Below are 14,606 nucleotides of genomic sequence, written 5' to 3' on the forward strand. Positions count from 1 at the left end.
TGTAAGAAGAAATCTTAATTGTATTTTTTTCCTTTAATTAGCTTCCAATATCATCTTAATAAAAATAAACGAACTTCCTTAAATTTTCCCACATTATTCTTTAATTGGCCAATAAATCAATTGACCTAAGTCATTAATTAGAATAAATTGATTTCAATGAATGTTATTTATGAAATACGTATAAGGGTGTGAAAGGATGGTCATTTGATTATTAAATCTTTAATGAGTATGATAACAATAATGCCTTATCGATGTTTCATCCTGTCGTTAAAATTCTCTTAACAATAATTATTTTCTTCTTCTAGGAATGGTTTAGAATATAAAACATGCAACAATACGTGACCATATGTATATGCGTATAGATTATGTAGATGAAAAAGACATCTTCTCGTTAAAATTATTTTTGATTGAGTTGCACAATGCCTTACAACAAAAATTAAAAGCCAAACGATTTTTGAAATCCTGTAATGTATGAACTACCATGTGTTATTGAATGTAAACCGTATGACGTTGTGGTACTACACCTACGGTTAAAGGCCATGTGGAAAAGAGAAACAATTTGTAAACTTTCAAAACGGTAGACTCAATAGGACCAAAAGGAAAAGAAACACGTTCTGAGGTAAGACCATTATTTGTTATGTAAAATGATGTTTCCATTTTTTGCTGGTTAATCCAATGCAATAAAAAAAATAGTTGTGAACTTTAAATGAAGAGTTAAAAAAAGGTTTGTACGTGCATGGCAAACTAATGAATATACATCTCACCTAAATATTTTGTCCATGACGCAAACAGGGTAAATGAAATAAAGTTATTACATCAGAATATGTCCATTTCTAAGAATTTATGCAAATCAAACCTTGTTTTCGTTAATCAGTAGGAGATGATATTCGTCTTTGTTTTTCTAGCAACCTTATAACAATTTAATTTATATTTGAGTTATAATGATTACTTACTTTTATGAAATGAACAAATTAATAAAATGCGTTCCGAAGTTTTGGTAATTATGAAAGTATTTAAAAATTACTAAATTTAAAATTCATTTAAAAAAAAAATCTGCATGCAAATAATTATCGTTTACTTTATTGATTTTTTTAGATACTAAGGTTTTTTTTACCTCAGGAATAGCTTACCTTAGCTGTATTTGTAAACACGTTTAGGAGTTTTTGGTCCTAATGCTCTTCAACTTCGTACTTTATTTGGCCTTTTTACATTTTTTTATTCGAGCGTCACTGATGGGTCTTTTGTAGACGAAACGCGTTTCTGGCGTAAATATAAAACTTCAATCCTGGTATCTATGATGATTTTATTTAATGTATAAACGAATAGTAGATAAAATATAAATAAACGCTCACCCTCACCCTCAACTCCAATTGAAATAAAGAATTCTGCCCATTAAAATCGTGTAAAAAAACACTTGTCGATCAAACCATGGGTTACAATTTGAGTATATATACCAAAGAATTGGGATATTTATAAAAGGAAAAGCTTTACTGAAATCGTTCAGTTATTAGAATTAAGATTGGTTACTATTTATTGAAAGTAATTTTATGTGGGTAAATTTTTGCAGTAATTTAAGAATTCTTGCCAATCTTTCGAATACATATCATTAAAGGAACGGTTAGTATTTAGGTTGTCCCTTTATGAGATTGGTAATAAACTGTCATTAAAAAAAAAAAAAAAAAAAAAAAAAAAAAAAAAAAACAACTGACATTCATAACAAAACAGCAACGATATAAAGAGACTCTTTGTCTGCCCATAAGGTTACCTTCAACCAGTCAATAAACATGCATAGTGTCAAACACACGACTACAGTTTTTATAATCTTATCAAACTTTTAGTATATCTAGCATATTTTCCTCTTTTTTTTTTACATTTTAGAAGACTTTATATTATCTCTAACAATATTTTTGAAATGACCAATTAATTAAATAGGAAATTAATTGGTCATTTCAAAAATGTCTTTACCGATTAGATAAAGTCTTCTAAAATGTAAAAAAAGAAAATATGCTAGATAAGATTGTGTGTTATATCATTCGGATCAGAATTAAACAAAAACGTGAAAAAGAATTGCATTATATTGAAACTAATTACTTTGAACGGAAAGTTGCTTTTGTATATATCGTTTTCACTCATTGTAAAAAAATATCTATGCTTTGAATGAGGTGTGTGTGAATTTAACCAGATACGTTGAATACCAAATACATAAAAGCAATAACATTTTCGAGTTAAATTTCTACACTTACAACACACCTAAAGCATATATCGTTCGGAAAAGGATGCGTTGTACCCTACTTAAATTAAAAGCAGGTCAGATTTATCAAGCAGTGAGACCAATTGTTATTCACGAGTAGTATGAAAAATGAATTTCTGTTTTTGGACTGACATTGGAAATTTTAAATTCAAATATAACGCCTATTTATGCATGTTAAGTGTTAAAGTGCAATTACTGCAACGGCACGCAATGAAAAAGCTAATTCCGCCAAAGCAAGGTCTCTTGAATCTGGTTGGTGGTCTCATATTAGTTTATCAAGATATTGACGTCAAAAGGACGTTATTAGTTTAAAAATATGTACAATTTGTTTTTAAACAGTTATTTAGTTTCGCATGTCTAATTGAGAAGTTTCAACCACTAAGTAATCTTTAAGTGACATTTATTAAAATACTAGGTTTTCGGCAATACATATCTTTTTTTAAGTATGTTTTAACTGAACAACTAAAAATAACTTGTTGGTTCTTTTGACATTTAAATATCGCATGGATCACACAAGGATGACTATATCTTGCTTAATATGCTCTAAACACTAAGAAATCATTAATTTTCTTTAAAATGATACACACTTTTCAAACTTGTGCTCACTATAAAGCTCTGCCTGGAGACGGGACTTTTAATAGCGTGTATGTAATTCGTTTTGTAACATTTCAAATAAGTTTTGCAAATACCGGAAAAACCAAAGAAAGAAATAGTTGTCGAACATATAATCAAAACTTATGTCATAGAATACTAGACAAAGACCAAAGAATCTTCACATCCCATCCGGTTATTGTCTGATCTGCATGCGTCAAATCTTCAAGCGTCAAGTCTTTTTTTAAGAAAAAATCCCAACTCTCAGTCTTACTTGAATACACAAATTTTGAAACCTTTGATACTGGTGTCATTACAACCATGTTACACGTGTGTTTTAGTTATCTATATGAATGTAAAATTTAAAATGTTGGAGGTTGTCACGACTTAGCTCTGATTATGATATAAATTAACTACTGGAATTACATCAAGACATACAGAATTGATTTAAATCTATATGTGCTATATTGAACAATTATTACATGGCAACTCCCATGGCAGAAATATTTTCCGAATGTCTTTGTATGGGTAATGTTTTCAAATAATCTTAACAATGATGAAGGGTTTGGTCGTTTACTAAAAATGATTTTTCAGTACGGAATACATGTCATAACACTTTTTGTTTTGTATTCTCTTAAAATGTGAAAATGTTTGAAAAAAATCCTATTTGACTAAACGCTCTAGACTAATAGAAAGTGATAATCCTTATTCATTCCATTCAAGTGCTCAAATGTGAAGACACCAGGTGTTAATACTGTTTACCTAGGGATTAAGCAGTGCAATTAATGGACTTTTACACTTACTGCAACTAATGCAAGGATTAAGCGTCTGAAAATAATATTACGTTACGTGTTTTACGCATAGCAAAACAACGACTTTATGAAAATTGATTATCAATTGAAGATTTTGTAACACATAACAGAAAGTGATACACTACTTATAACATTGCAATAAAACAATTGCAACACAATATTCCCTTAGTTGCAAGATGTTACACCTACAATGAAATATAATTGAGAGATGGTAAATAGACAAGTACATTGCAATGATTTAGATGTAAAGCAACAAAAGAAAACAAAAATACTTTAAACAAAAGAGATTCTCAGACGTCATCGTTTGTAAATGTTGACTTACAAATGTAAGCGTACTATTAATTTAATTGTCCTCACTACAAAAACTGGTAAAGATATACACAGACTAAGAATTAACTCCTCGTTTAAAGAAATGAAAGTAGGTGTATGATTCCATTTCACTCATGAGTGTTTGTAGAAGAAACACAAATCTTTAATACTGGTAGATTGGGTGAGTTTATATACGCAATGAGACAGCAGTTGTAAATTGCAAAAGCCAAATAACAACAATGTTCAGTTGCTGCATTGTTTATAGGTATAGACTAACTCATTACAAGGGTTATATATCACTATTGGTCACATTGAAGCTAATTGGTCATGTTTATAAACAAATATAACACGGCGATTATTTGATAAAAGTATTTTACAAATGGTGTGATTAATTTGTTATTTAGACTGACAACGAGTCCGCAGTAAACAGTCATCAAAGGTACCAGGATTATAATTTAATACGCCAGACGCGCGTTTCGTCTACATAAGACTCATCAGTGACGCTCAGATCAAAACAGTTAAAAAGCCAAACAAATACAAAGTTGAAGAGCATTGAGGACCCAAAATTCCAAAACGTTGTGCCAAATACGGCTAAAGTAATCTACTCCTGGGCGTAAAAGAGGGTCTTCAGATATAACTTCAAACTGTTTATTCGCGTAGTCGTATTAAATAAAGGTACCATGTTTAACCTTGGTTGTTTCTAAGAACTAAGAAAGAAGTGCCGTTTAAAGTTAAATCTCGATCTTTCTAAGTAATGAATTCTATCAAAAGTTTAGCAATTTCAATACTGTATACCACCATTCCCAATGTAAAATTGAAATATATAGTCCAATATAATTATAAAACTTCGAGTACCGTTTTGGGTTTTGTCCGCGTATGGAGGGAGCCGAACACATTTTGAAATGTCCTAATCAAACATCAAATTAGGTCGATATAACTTATTTGGTGTCATAAATTATGTCGTGTATGTTGTTAAGAACCCTGTAAAAGCTTAAGTTCACCTTGAGCTGTATTTTGCAAAAAAAAAAACATTTTCGTTTTGAGAGTTTCCGAGGCTATAATGTAACGTTGTTTTGGTGTTTTGCACTGACTGAAAGGTTAGCCGTTATGCGAATATGTGATACAAAGTTAAAAATGTAAGTACTGATGACTAAAAGATTTTCTTAAATCATACACTATTGTAATGAAAATACCTAGCAAATAAAAGCATTTTATATACAAATACTACAACATCTTATTACACGACAATTACGAAAATTATTATATAAAATGAATAAATCAATGTGGTTACAAATAAAACAAAACCAAGCTTAAAACTTTTCTAATTATAATTTTCTGTAATTCGTATTTGTAATTCTTTAAATTAGTGTCGGCCGATAAATTAAATGCAAATAAATAGCACGCAAGTCAATACATTGATGTTCTCTTGTTTGCTGTTAGTCACATAATGATGTTTATTTCATTTATTTATTTTATTGTTTATCTTCGGGAAATTATTAAAAAAAACCAAATGATGACAATAAGAGCTGTAAATTAATCAACTGTATTGATTGTGAAAATCGATTGCTTATGTTATATAGTACTCTATCTAACTAGTGTATTTTTTGCACTAAATGAACTGAAACTTGAATCATTTCATCATAATCTGATTTTGTTAAAATAGTTATGGGTTCAACATCATTAATTGATAAGCAACGTCACAATTCCAAAATGGCCACTCCTAAAGGTTGATTTGTCTTCTTCGAAGTTTGTACTATAATAAGTGTATAAGTGTATAATTAATAACAACATGAACAAATAGAAACTACTTACAGGCAATTACAATAAAAAAAAATCCGATCAAAGCGTATACATTTTCTTTTGTTATTAAAATATATGTTAAGATTTGGTATGAGTGCCACTGAGACAGCTCAAGTTTTGCTTGTGGTGTTTGTTTGTGTTCTTGCTGTGGGTTATCTAATAGTTATCAATTTTGCTGGCTGAGATTAACTATTTATCAAAAGGCAAGCATCCCATTACCTGGGTTGGGTATAGAAAATATAAATAAAATTCAAGGATCTAATATTTTTGACACAACAAAGTCAGGCTTTGGAATTTGTTTTTCTAAAGTCTGTAGGGAAAACTATGTTTGGAAACGTATTATTTTTGCTCGTGGGTACACAAATTTCAGCAAAAATTTAAACCTTTATTTTTTCATTACATTTTTTTATTTTTTTACACTATTAGCAATGATTAGTTATAACCTTATGTTATGGTACAAAAACCAACCCAATAAATCGATTCGGTTTGACCCCAAATGACTTTTAAAATGTTTATATCATTGAAAAAGCTCCAAATTATCTCCCTTTGGTGCAAAAATGGCATTTTTTGGCATTAAATTTGAAATAATTTTTTTTAACTCATCGGTGACCTTTATTTTTTATTACAATTTTTGTTTATTTCGATCTTTCCTCTATTTCTCCAATTAGTTCAACAGAAAAAAGGACATTAACAAAAATGCATGCTTCTTCCGGAGGCAGATTGTGAGCTTAAATGAACGGTGACTCAATTTTTTTATTTCATTTTTCTTTTAAGTATATGATAAAGTTCATTTATAAATAAGTATTGCGAAATCTTATATTAGAAAACAAAATTGATTTATACCCATGAGCCACCTTAAAGGTACACTATACACTTGTTTTAACATTTGCAATTGATTACTTGTACTTTATTTTACCGGTTTTTCTCCGAATCGAAAATATTTAAAACCGCAGTCTTTAACAGTTAGTTAGCTCCTGTAGATCTCTAATTTAAAGCTGCCTAAAACAATATAAACATATGATATTTAAAACTAACTGGTTAAAATATTCGGTACTTGCGAATACTTGTTTTCACTGAAAAAAACGGTTTAATTAATCATAACTAGTTTTTATAACTTTAACAGATAGAGATCGTATTGCATAATGGACGATTGATTTGAGTAATTGTATGTGTAGTCGGTGATGATGATTTATAGCATACTTACAAAAAGTTCCCTGTTACGAAATTATTAAGAAATATAGGTTTCAACCTGCTCATGCAAAGCTGACCTCAGACGAATCTGTCCATTGGTTTTGAGTCATATTTTGTAATTTGTCCATTGTTTTTAAGTCATGTTTTGTAATTTGTCCATTGGTTTTAAGTCATGTTTTGTAATTTGTCCATTGGTTTTAAGTCATGTTTTGTAATTTGTCCATTGGTTTTGAGTCTTGTTTTGTAATTTGTCCATTGGTTTTTAGTCATGTTTTGTAATTTGTCCATTGGTTTTGAGTCTTGTTTTGTAATTTGTCCATTGGTTTTGAGTCATGTTTTGTAATTTGTCCATTGGTTTTGAGTCTTGTTTTGTAATTTGTCCATTGGTTTTGAGTCATGTTTTGTAATTTGTCGATCCTATTGTTATTATTTCTTTCCTTTATAACTGAGGAAGACGATACCAAAGGAACATAGCAATCTAACCGTTTTAATAATTATACGTCCCTGGTTTAAAAAAAAAAAGATTTGAGCGTTCCTGGTGAAGGACGATACATGAAAGTGTTTACACGTATTAGAAACCGTCTATGCACAGATAAGCATAGAAAGTTAAGATACTGTTGTCAGGTCATGAAGGATTGTATATTTTGGCATTAATAATGATTCACTTATAGAGTCTTTGCACCGGAAATAAACTCATTTATTCTAGAACCAGTTGTTGGCATGATACGGTTTATGTTTTTCTCATATATTTTATGGTGGTATAATACAAAACCTCTAACTATTGGGTACTTAACGTACATACGATAAAGACCCAATCTTTCAATTAGTCCAATTGGGGTCTGGAGCTTGCATGTCAGTAATTGCTAGTATATATTTAGTCTTTTGTTGATATATTTATCATTGTCACTTTGTTAAGTTTCTTTTGTTGCATATTCTGACATCGGACTCGGACTTCTTTTCAAATGAGTTTTACAGTGCATATTGTTGTGTGTTATTTTTTCCTTCATTTGCTAGAAGTATAGGGGAGGGTTGAGAATTCAAAAAACATGTTTAACCGCGACGCATTTTTGTGCCTGTTCCAAGTCCGGAGACTCTGACCTTTCTTAGTCTTTCTGATTTTTAATTCTAGTTATTGTGTATATTTTGGAGATTAGTGCGGCGTCCGTTATCACTGAACTAGTATACATTTTTGTTTAGGAACAGCTGAAGCATGTCTTCTGGTGCGGGTGTTTTGCGCTGCATTGAAGACCCGTTGGTGGCCTTCATCTGTTGTCGGCAATTTGGTCGGGTTGTTGTTGGTTAACCATTCGTTGAAAGAATTCCTCAAAATATTGATAATCCTCATGAAAAGAAATATTCCACATATCAGGGTTTTATGCTAATTTCAATATCTACGAATCAATTTTATTTGCAAACTATCTCGAGACACTTTTTCTGAAAATAGACAGCAGACGTCTGGATTAAAAGAAGATTATTATCAAAAGGAGATAACTGGCAACAAGGGTGTAAAATTCTCTCTTGATTACTCATTTTACTGCTGTTATTAAAAAACGTTATTGTATGTCAGGCAAAAAACCCGACTTTTACACACTAATGTTATACAAATATTTCATTTCACTTCTAATTTATGACTTTATTGTTGTTGAGTTTATCTTTTTATCGGTCTGAATTGAGTATACTGACGTGATCTATAATAAAAATTTCTAAAAAAAAGTCTGTTTATAGATTTTGAAATGATAAAAAACCAAGTTTCCAACTCCTTTAGGCATGGTTGACCTCATATGTATTTGGCAAACTAAATTTAAAGTCCTTTTGTAGAAATAGCTTTTAAACTGTTTAGGTTCTTATACATTAAGGCACTGTTATGATAGTGCTGTTGACATCCTTGGTTTTTGAATATTTGTTTGTAGATTAGTGCTTCGAATGCACGAAATTTATGATATAAAATTGAGAATGGAAATGGGGAATATGTCAAAGAGACAACAACCCGACCAAAGAAAAAACAACAGCAGAAGGTCACCAACAGGTCTTCAATGTTGCGAGAAATTCCCGCAGCCGGAGGCGTCCTTCAGCTGGCCCCTAAACAAATATATACTAGTTTAGTGATAATGGACGCCATATTAATTTCAAAATTGTCCACAAGAAACCAAAATTAAAATAAGACAAGACTAACAAAGGCCAGAGGCTCCTGACTTGGGACAGGCGCAAAAATGCGGCGGGGTTAAACATGTATCTGAGATCTCAACCCTCCCACTATACCTCTAGCCAATGTAGAAAAGTAAACGCATAACAATACGCACATTAAAATTCAGTTTAAGAGAAGTCTGAGTCTGATGTCAGAAGATGTAACCAAAGAAAATAAACAAAATGACAATAATACATAAATAACAACAGACTTCTAGCAGTTAACTGACATGCCAGCTCCAAACTTCAATAAAAATGACTGAAAGATTATGATTTCATCATATGAACATCAGGCACAATCCTTCCCGTTAGGGGTTTAGTATGTTGTTTTTGTTTTTAAAACACATGATTGATAGGATAGTAAAACAAGATTGAAATTCAGAAATGTCCTTTTATGGTCGAGAGATCCCAGAGCAACTTAATTAAACTAAGACAAACTCACATGCATCTGTTATAACCAAAATCATACCGTAAAAGAATTAACAGTAAGCAAGGACATTTTTTGATATCTCACAATAAAACTGACAGACTGCTTGAAGCAAGCAATTTATAACGAAAGCTATTAAAAAAGATGTAAACCAACGTTACACCACAAGCCTACAGACTCCTCAGTCATTAGAACAGGCACCCCAAAACCATGTTATGCCTGCCCATGAGACAAGGACCTGTTTTAAAATTACTCTGCGGGTCAAGTGAAATTTGTTAAATGAAAACAAAAATACAATCGTATAAAAAATGATGCAGTCCATAAACATTGCACAAAAAGATAATTGCACTGTTTTAAATACTCGCTCGTGAACTTGATTCGGAAAACTATTTGTGTTAACGAGAAAATAATTTAAATACTTCCCATATTATTTCCCCAGATTTGTGATAATACGTTGTCTGTCGTCACTTTAATGACGACACATTTTCATGTAGTACAAAGTCAAGGTTACATTCTCATTTGTTTTCAAGGAAAAAACTTATACTTCGATATTTTTAATAATGGTATCTTTGCATTCCTTATTTTATCAAATCATTTATACCAGCTCAGTACCAAAATATGATTTTTTTTATTTTGATCAGATCATGGATTATAACTGGATTTTTACTTCTTTTCATTTTAACATGCATATTTTGATTTATAAACATTGATATTCAAATAAATTCTGTGAAAATAATACACTTATCTAGTGTGTTTGTGGCATTAAACTAAGAGCATAAATCTGAGACTTGCTTTGAGAAAATGGCTATTCCCGTCCATTTCTCAATTTTGATATTTATGTTAACCTTTCTTGTTACTTTCAATCATCATTAATCATTCGAGTTCAAAATGCGATTTCTTTGTTTTATCTGGATACAAGAGTCCTCTGATGAAATATGAACACTGGTGACCTTGTTTCTAGTAAATTGACAGACAGTGTGATTTTGACAAGTATAACCAAATGAACAATAAAATATTGAAATGAAAAAAGCTATCATATTCCCGAGATGCTAAGACAGATTCATTTAATAAAGAAAAATAAAACACTTTATATTTTCCAAATGAAGAAACATTGTCCTAGTTAAATTTACTGAACGCACTTTTCATATAAATATTGCTGTGAGGCAGTTTTTATGCATAGTAGACAATTTATAGAAATACAATACATTTTGCAGTCGTGAACGTAATTTACTTATAATTGGTAGATTGTTTTTTTAAGATTTATGTATCCTAAATTACATAACATTTCCCACTTTTTGATTAAAGATACCGGTATTTTGGTAATATGGCTGAGTGAAACTAAAAATTGTTATTAAATCTGAATATCAAATATTGATATTTATGGGAATGATTAAAAACTTATGATTAATTGAAAGTAGCAAACATTATATTTTAATCAATAAATACACAACTAAAAATGTAATGTGATACTCACATACACTCATTATGATCACATATCCAGTCGATCCTTTAAATTCATTCACTGATGAGTCTTATGTAGACGAAACACGCGTCTAGCGTACTAAATAATAATTCTGCTACCTTTGAATTAACTATTATACTGCAAAAGTGTTTTTTTCTTAGAATTTTTATGACGTCTTTACACTAAATGCGTTGGATGTGTACTCTCAATCTGAGAGAAGATGATTTATTACTTGTACTTAGCTTTAACAATTACACAATTAAAGGAGAGCTGAACGCTTAAGACATTTTTGAATAAGCTTGTTCCATAAGTTGATAATTGCTAGTTGCTGTCCCTTTTGTGTTTTCCAACTGGTGTGTTGGAATTACTGTGAATATCTAATCTTGTCTAATTTGTTTTCCATATTTTAAATTTGGCCATTTACTGCTGTCTATACCGTTTGCTCATAGTAAAAGGCCTCATGATGGGTGATTTGTACATGCTATAGTTGCTTATAATCATATTAAATGGACATCTACTCATTTTTATGTGAACGTTTTTGTATATGAGGGGAAAGATATCAGATATTAAGAAGAAATCTTATGTCGAAAACAAACTGACAACACCATTGACAAAAATGGAAAAGACAAACAGACAAACGAACGTACACACACCTCAACCCACAAAACTTAAGTCTAAGCGATACCAACCCACTAAAAACTAAGAGTGATATCAGATGCTCTGGAATTGTTAGCAGATCCTGCTCCACATCTGTCATTCAAGATAAAAACTATAACAGCGTTAGTTGTAATTGTATGTTTTTAAATATTTTTTTATCCATAGCTGATGAACTAAAGAAAATTTATAGTTTGAAAGTCTATACATAGTTATTCAAATCTGCCAAATTATACAGCCGAAATTCTTGAAAGCTTTATATCGAATTATTTATTATTTAGTGTGACAATGTTTTAATCCGTTTTTGTTTCTATTTAAAAAACACTGATTATGAGTGATTTGAAATATACAAATAGATATTTATTTCTACTTAGTCGTATTTTTTGGAAAGATATTATGGAAGATAGAACTGTAAATTTATCATAATATATAACATTAATCATAATTTCAGGGTTCTATATTTCATATAAATCACTTATTTAAACAATCAAACTCATGCTTCAAAATAACGATTGCTTTACAAAGGTCACACATCATTGTAGACCTTTCTAATTCAATGGATTAGTTTCTTTTCGGAATGACATTCCTTTCTAATGATTTATAAGACTAGCTTGTTGAGACCGAAACCACAATTTGCCATTTCAGGGAAAACACCCATGGGTAATCTTTTAAAAGGCGTGTAAGAAAATTCTCTGATTGGCTCAGTAGGTTAAAACAAAGAAAATTTAATCAATGACATTGCATCATTCATTTTGGTGAAGAAAAATGAATCAGAAACAACCGATAGATTCGTATATTTAGTAGTGAACAGTAATCAGCAGCCAGTCGTTTCACATATTTTTCTAATGTAAAGGATATACAAGCATTATGAAATGTTGTTGTAGTTTACTAGTATACATTTAAGGTAAGATCATCTTAGGCAAATAGTCTTTTACGAAAAGTAATGATTTTCGTTTGGCATACAAAAAAAGAAACATAACTAAATGCATATAAAAAAGGGGCGAATGAAACCAGAGAGACATCAAAACTCATAGATCGAAGATAAACAGAGAACACCATGACTTGAAAAATAAAAGACAAGCAGACACATAGTACGTAAGACACAACAAAGAAAACTAAAAACAACTCAATACGAGCCCCACCAAAACAGGGGGTGATATCAGATATAATGGTGGTAGTATGCTACTTACTAATGTGTGTTTTTTTCGATTGTTGATTGGCTATTTTTTATATTCTTTCAAAGTTTAATTCTAAACTTTTCATGATCTTTTTTTTTGCAATTTACATCTATAGTTCAGTACCTATAATGGTATTTGACATCAACTGTATTGTTATAACAGTCATTTTTTCATATGAAATACTGGCATATTTTTTAATGATACTGACTCTACCAGCGAACATGTACTGTGAACATGTGAGGACCTATGCTGGTTTTGATACGAAATATGTTTATTACATTTTTATGTAATCTATATTCACTTTTTAAATTTTACAACCTTAGAACAGTTAGTACTTAATATTTTGATGATAGTAATAAAGACATTGTAACCAGAAATTATAAGACAGGATATGCTAGTATAACTGAAAAAACATTTTTTTAAAACGTTTTTAATCATTTCGTTTCTTTAAATGAATTATTGTTTTGTTATAGATGTTGTCGGTAAACCTTCCCGATGTATTTTCCTTGGATATACAGGTTCCTTAGAAATCATATTAAATACGAAAATCAAGCTCCAAAAATCGCATAAAGTGATTGATTTATATTTACTCAATGTAAAAGTGCTGTTTTATTGGAATTACATAGAACCATTGCATGATAATCTTCAATGTTAAATTGATACATGTTTTAATCCGAAAGATTTGTTCTTAATCGACCGCATATTGTATTTGTCGTTTTGCGCAATGGTCTGATTAAATCTTAACATATCTATACGTATCTTAGTTTTAAATTAGCTGTTATGATAACCATATAGGTACAAACTTACTTCACGAGATAGTTATTCGTTGGATAACAAATTTCGCGGATTACGTTGGTATAGTAGATACATTAAATTAAATTGGCAACAAATGACAAACTTCTATATGCTTATATCCAGACTTTTACAAAACTGCGAATTAAATATCAAAAAACCGGTTTTCCCTAATCCACGAAAACTGGTACCCACGAACAAAAAGTAAATCCACAGTAGTAAAACAATTTGAAATCGCCTTTCTAAACTTTCTAAACCTGATAAAACCACACGAAACAAAAACGATACAGTCGAAATTTAATAGAAAATCTGAACTATGTATAATTGGAATACCTTACATTATTTAAAATGCTATACAAAATTTTACATATTCAGTAAATTACAACAAAGATATTTTGCCTTGCTAGAACTGATGTACTTGTTATAGAGCGGTGATACCCTTTGGTAACAACCCATTATTTAGTTATCGACCAAGTAGTACTAACATCGGCTGCATAGCGGAATATTAAGTTGAAGGATGGGATAAAACATTTCAATTCTTATTGAGAAGCCCCATTATTTGATACATGGTTGCTGCTCACAAGGAAGCTATGATACGAAGGGTTAAGTTCTTCCTTTTGGTGCAGGGTTTTGGTATATGAGTTCAACTATTCATTTCTATAATGTTCATCGGAAAATACAAAAACCTTACTTATGAATAAGCTGTATCAATTTACCAAACAATACATGACGGTTTTGAAGTATAGATTCTAAGTACTGACATTGTTTCTTTTCTAAATGACGTATTAAAATGTTACTTTATTTGGCTTTGTCACGTATTAACAAATAATGTTTTTGTTACCCCGATTTTGTTTTTTCTTGAAGGATTTATGAGTTTTGAACAGCGGTATACTACTGTTGCTGTACTATTTGTCCAATTTGTTAATTTTGTTTTGGCGTAGCTCGATACTTTTAC

At 30.5% G+C, this 14,606-nt stretch overlaps 1 protein-coding gene across 1 annotated transcript in view; it reads left to right on the plus strand.

The window, feature by feature from the left end:
* The first annotated feature begins 283 nt into the window (after positions 1–283).
* Positions 284–14,606, plus strand: part of LOC134708629 (uncharacterized) — a 30,451-nt gene continuing 16,128 nt past the window's right edge. Inside the window, exon 1 of the mRNA XM_063569279.1 lies at positions 284–619. The gene's annotated coding sequence lies outside the window, so the exon portion shown is untranslated. The remainder of the gene's footprint in view (positions 620–14,606) is intronic.

The sequence above is a fragment of the Mytilus trossulus genome, chromosome 1 (genome assembly GCF_036588685.1).
Source record: "Mytilus trossulus isolate FHL-02 chromosome 1, PNRI_Mtr1.1.1.hap1, whole genome shotgun sequence".
Classification (NCBI taxonomy): domain Eukaryota; kingdom Metazoa; phylum Mollusca; class Bivalvia; order Mytilida; family Mytilidae; genus Mytilus; species Mytilus trossulus.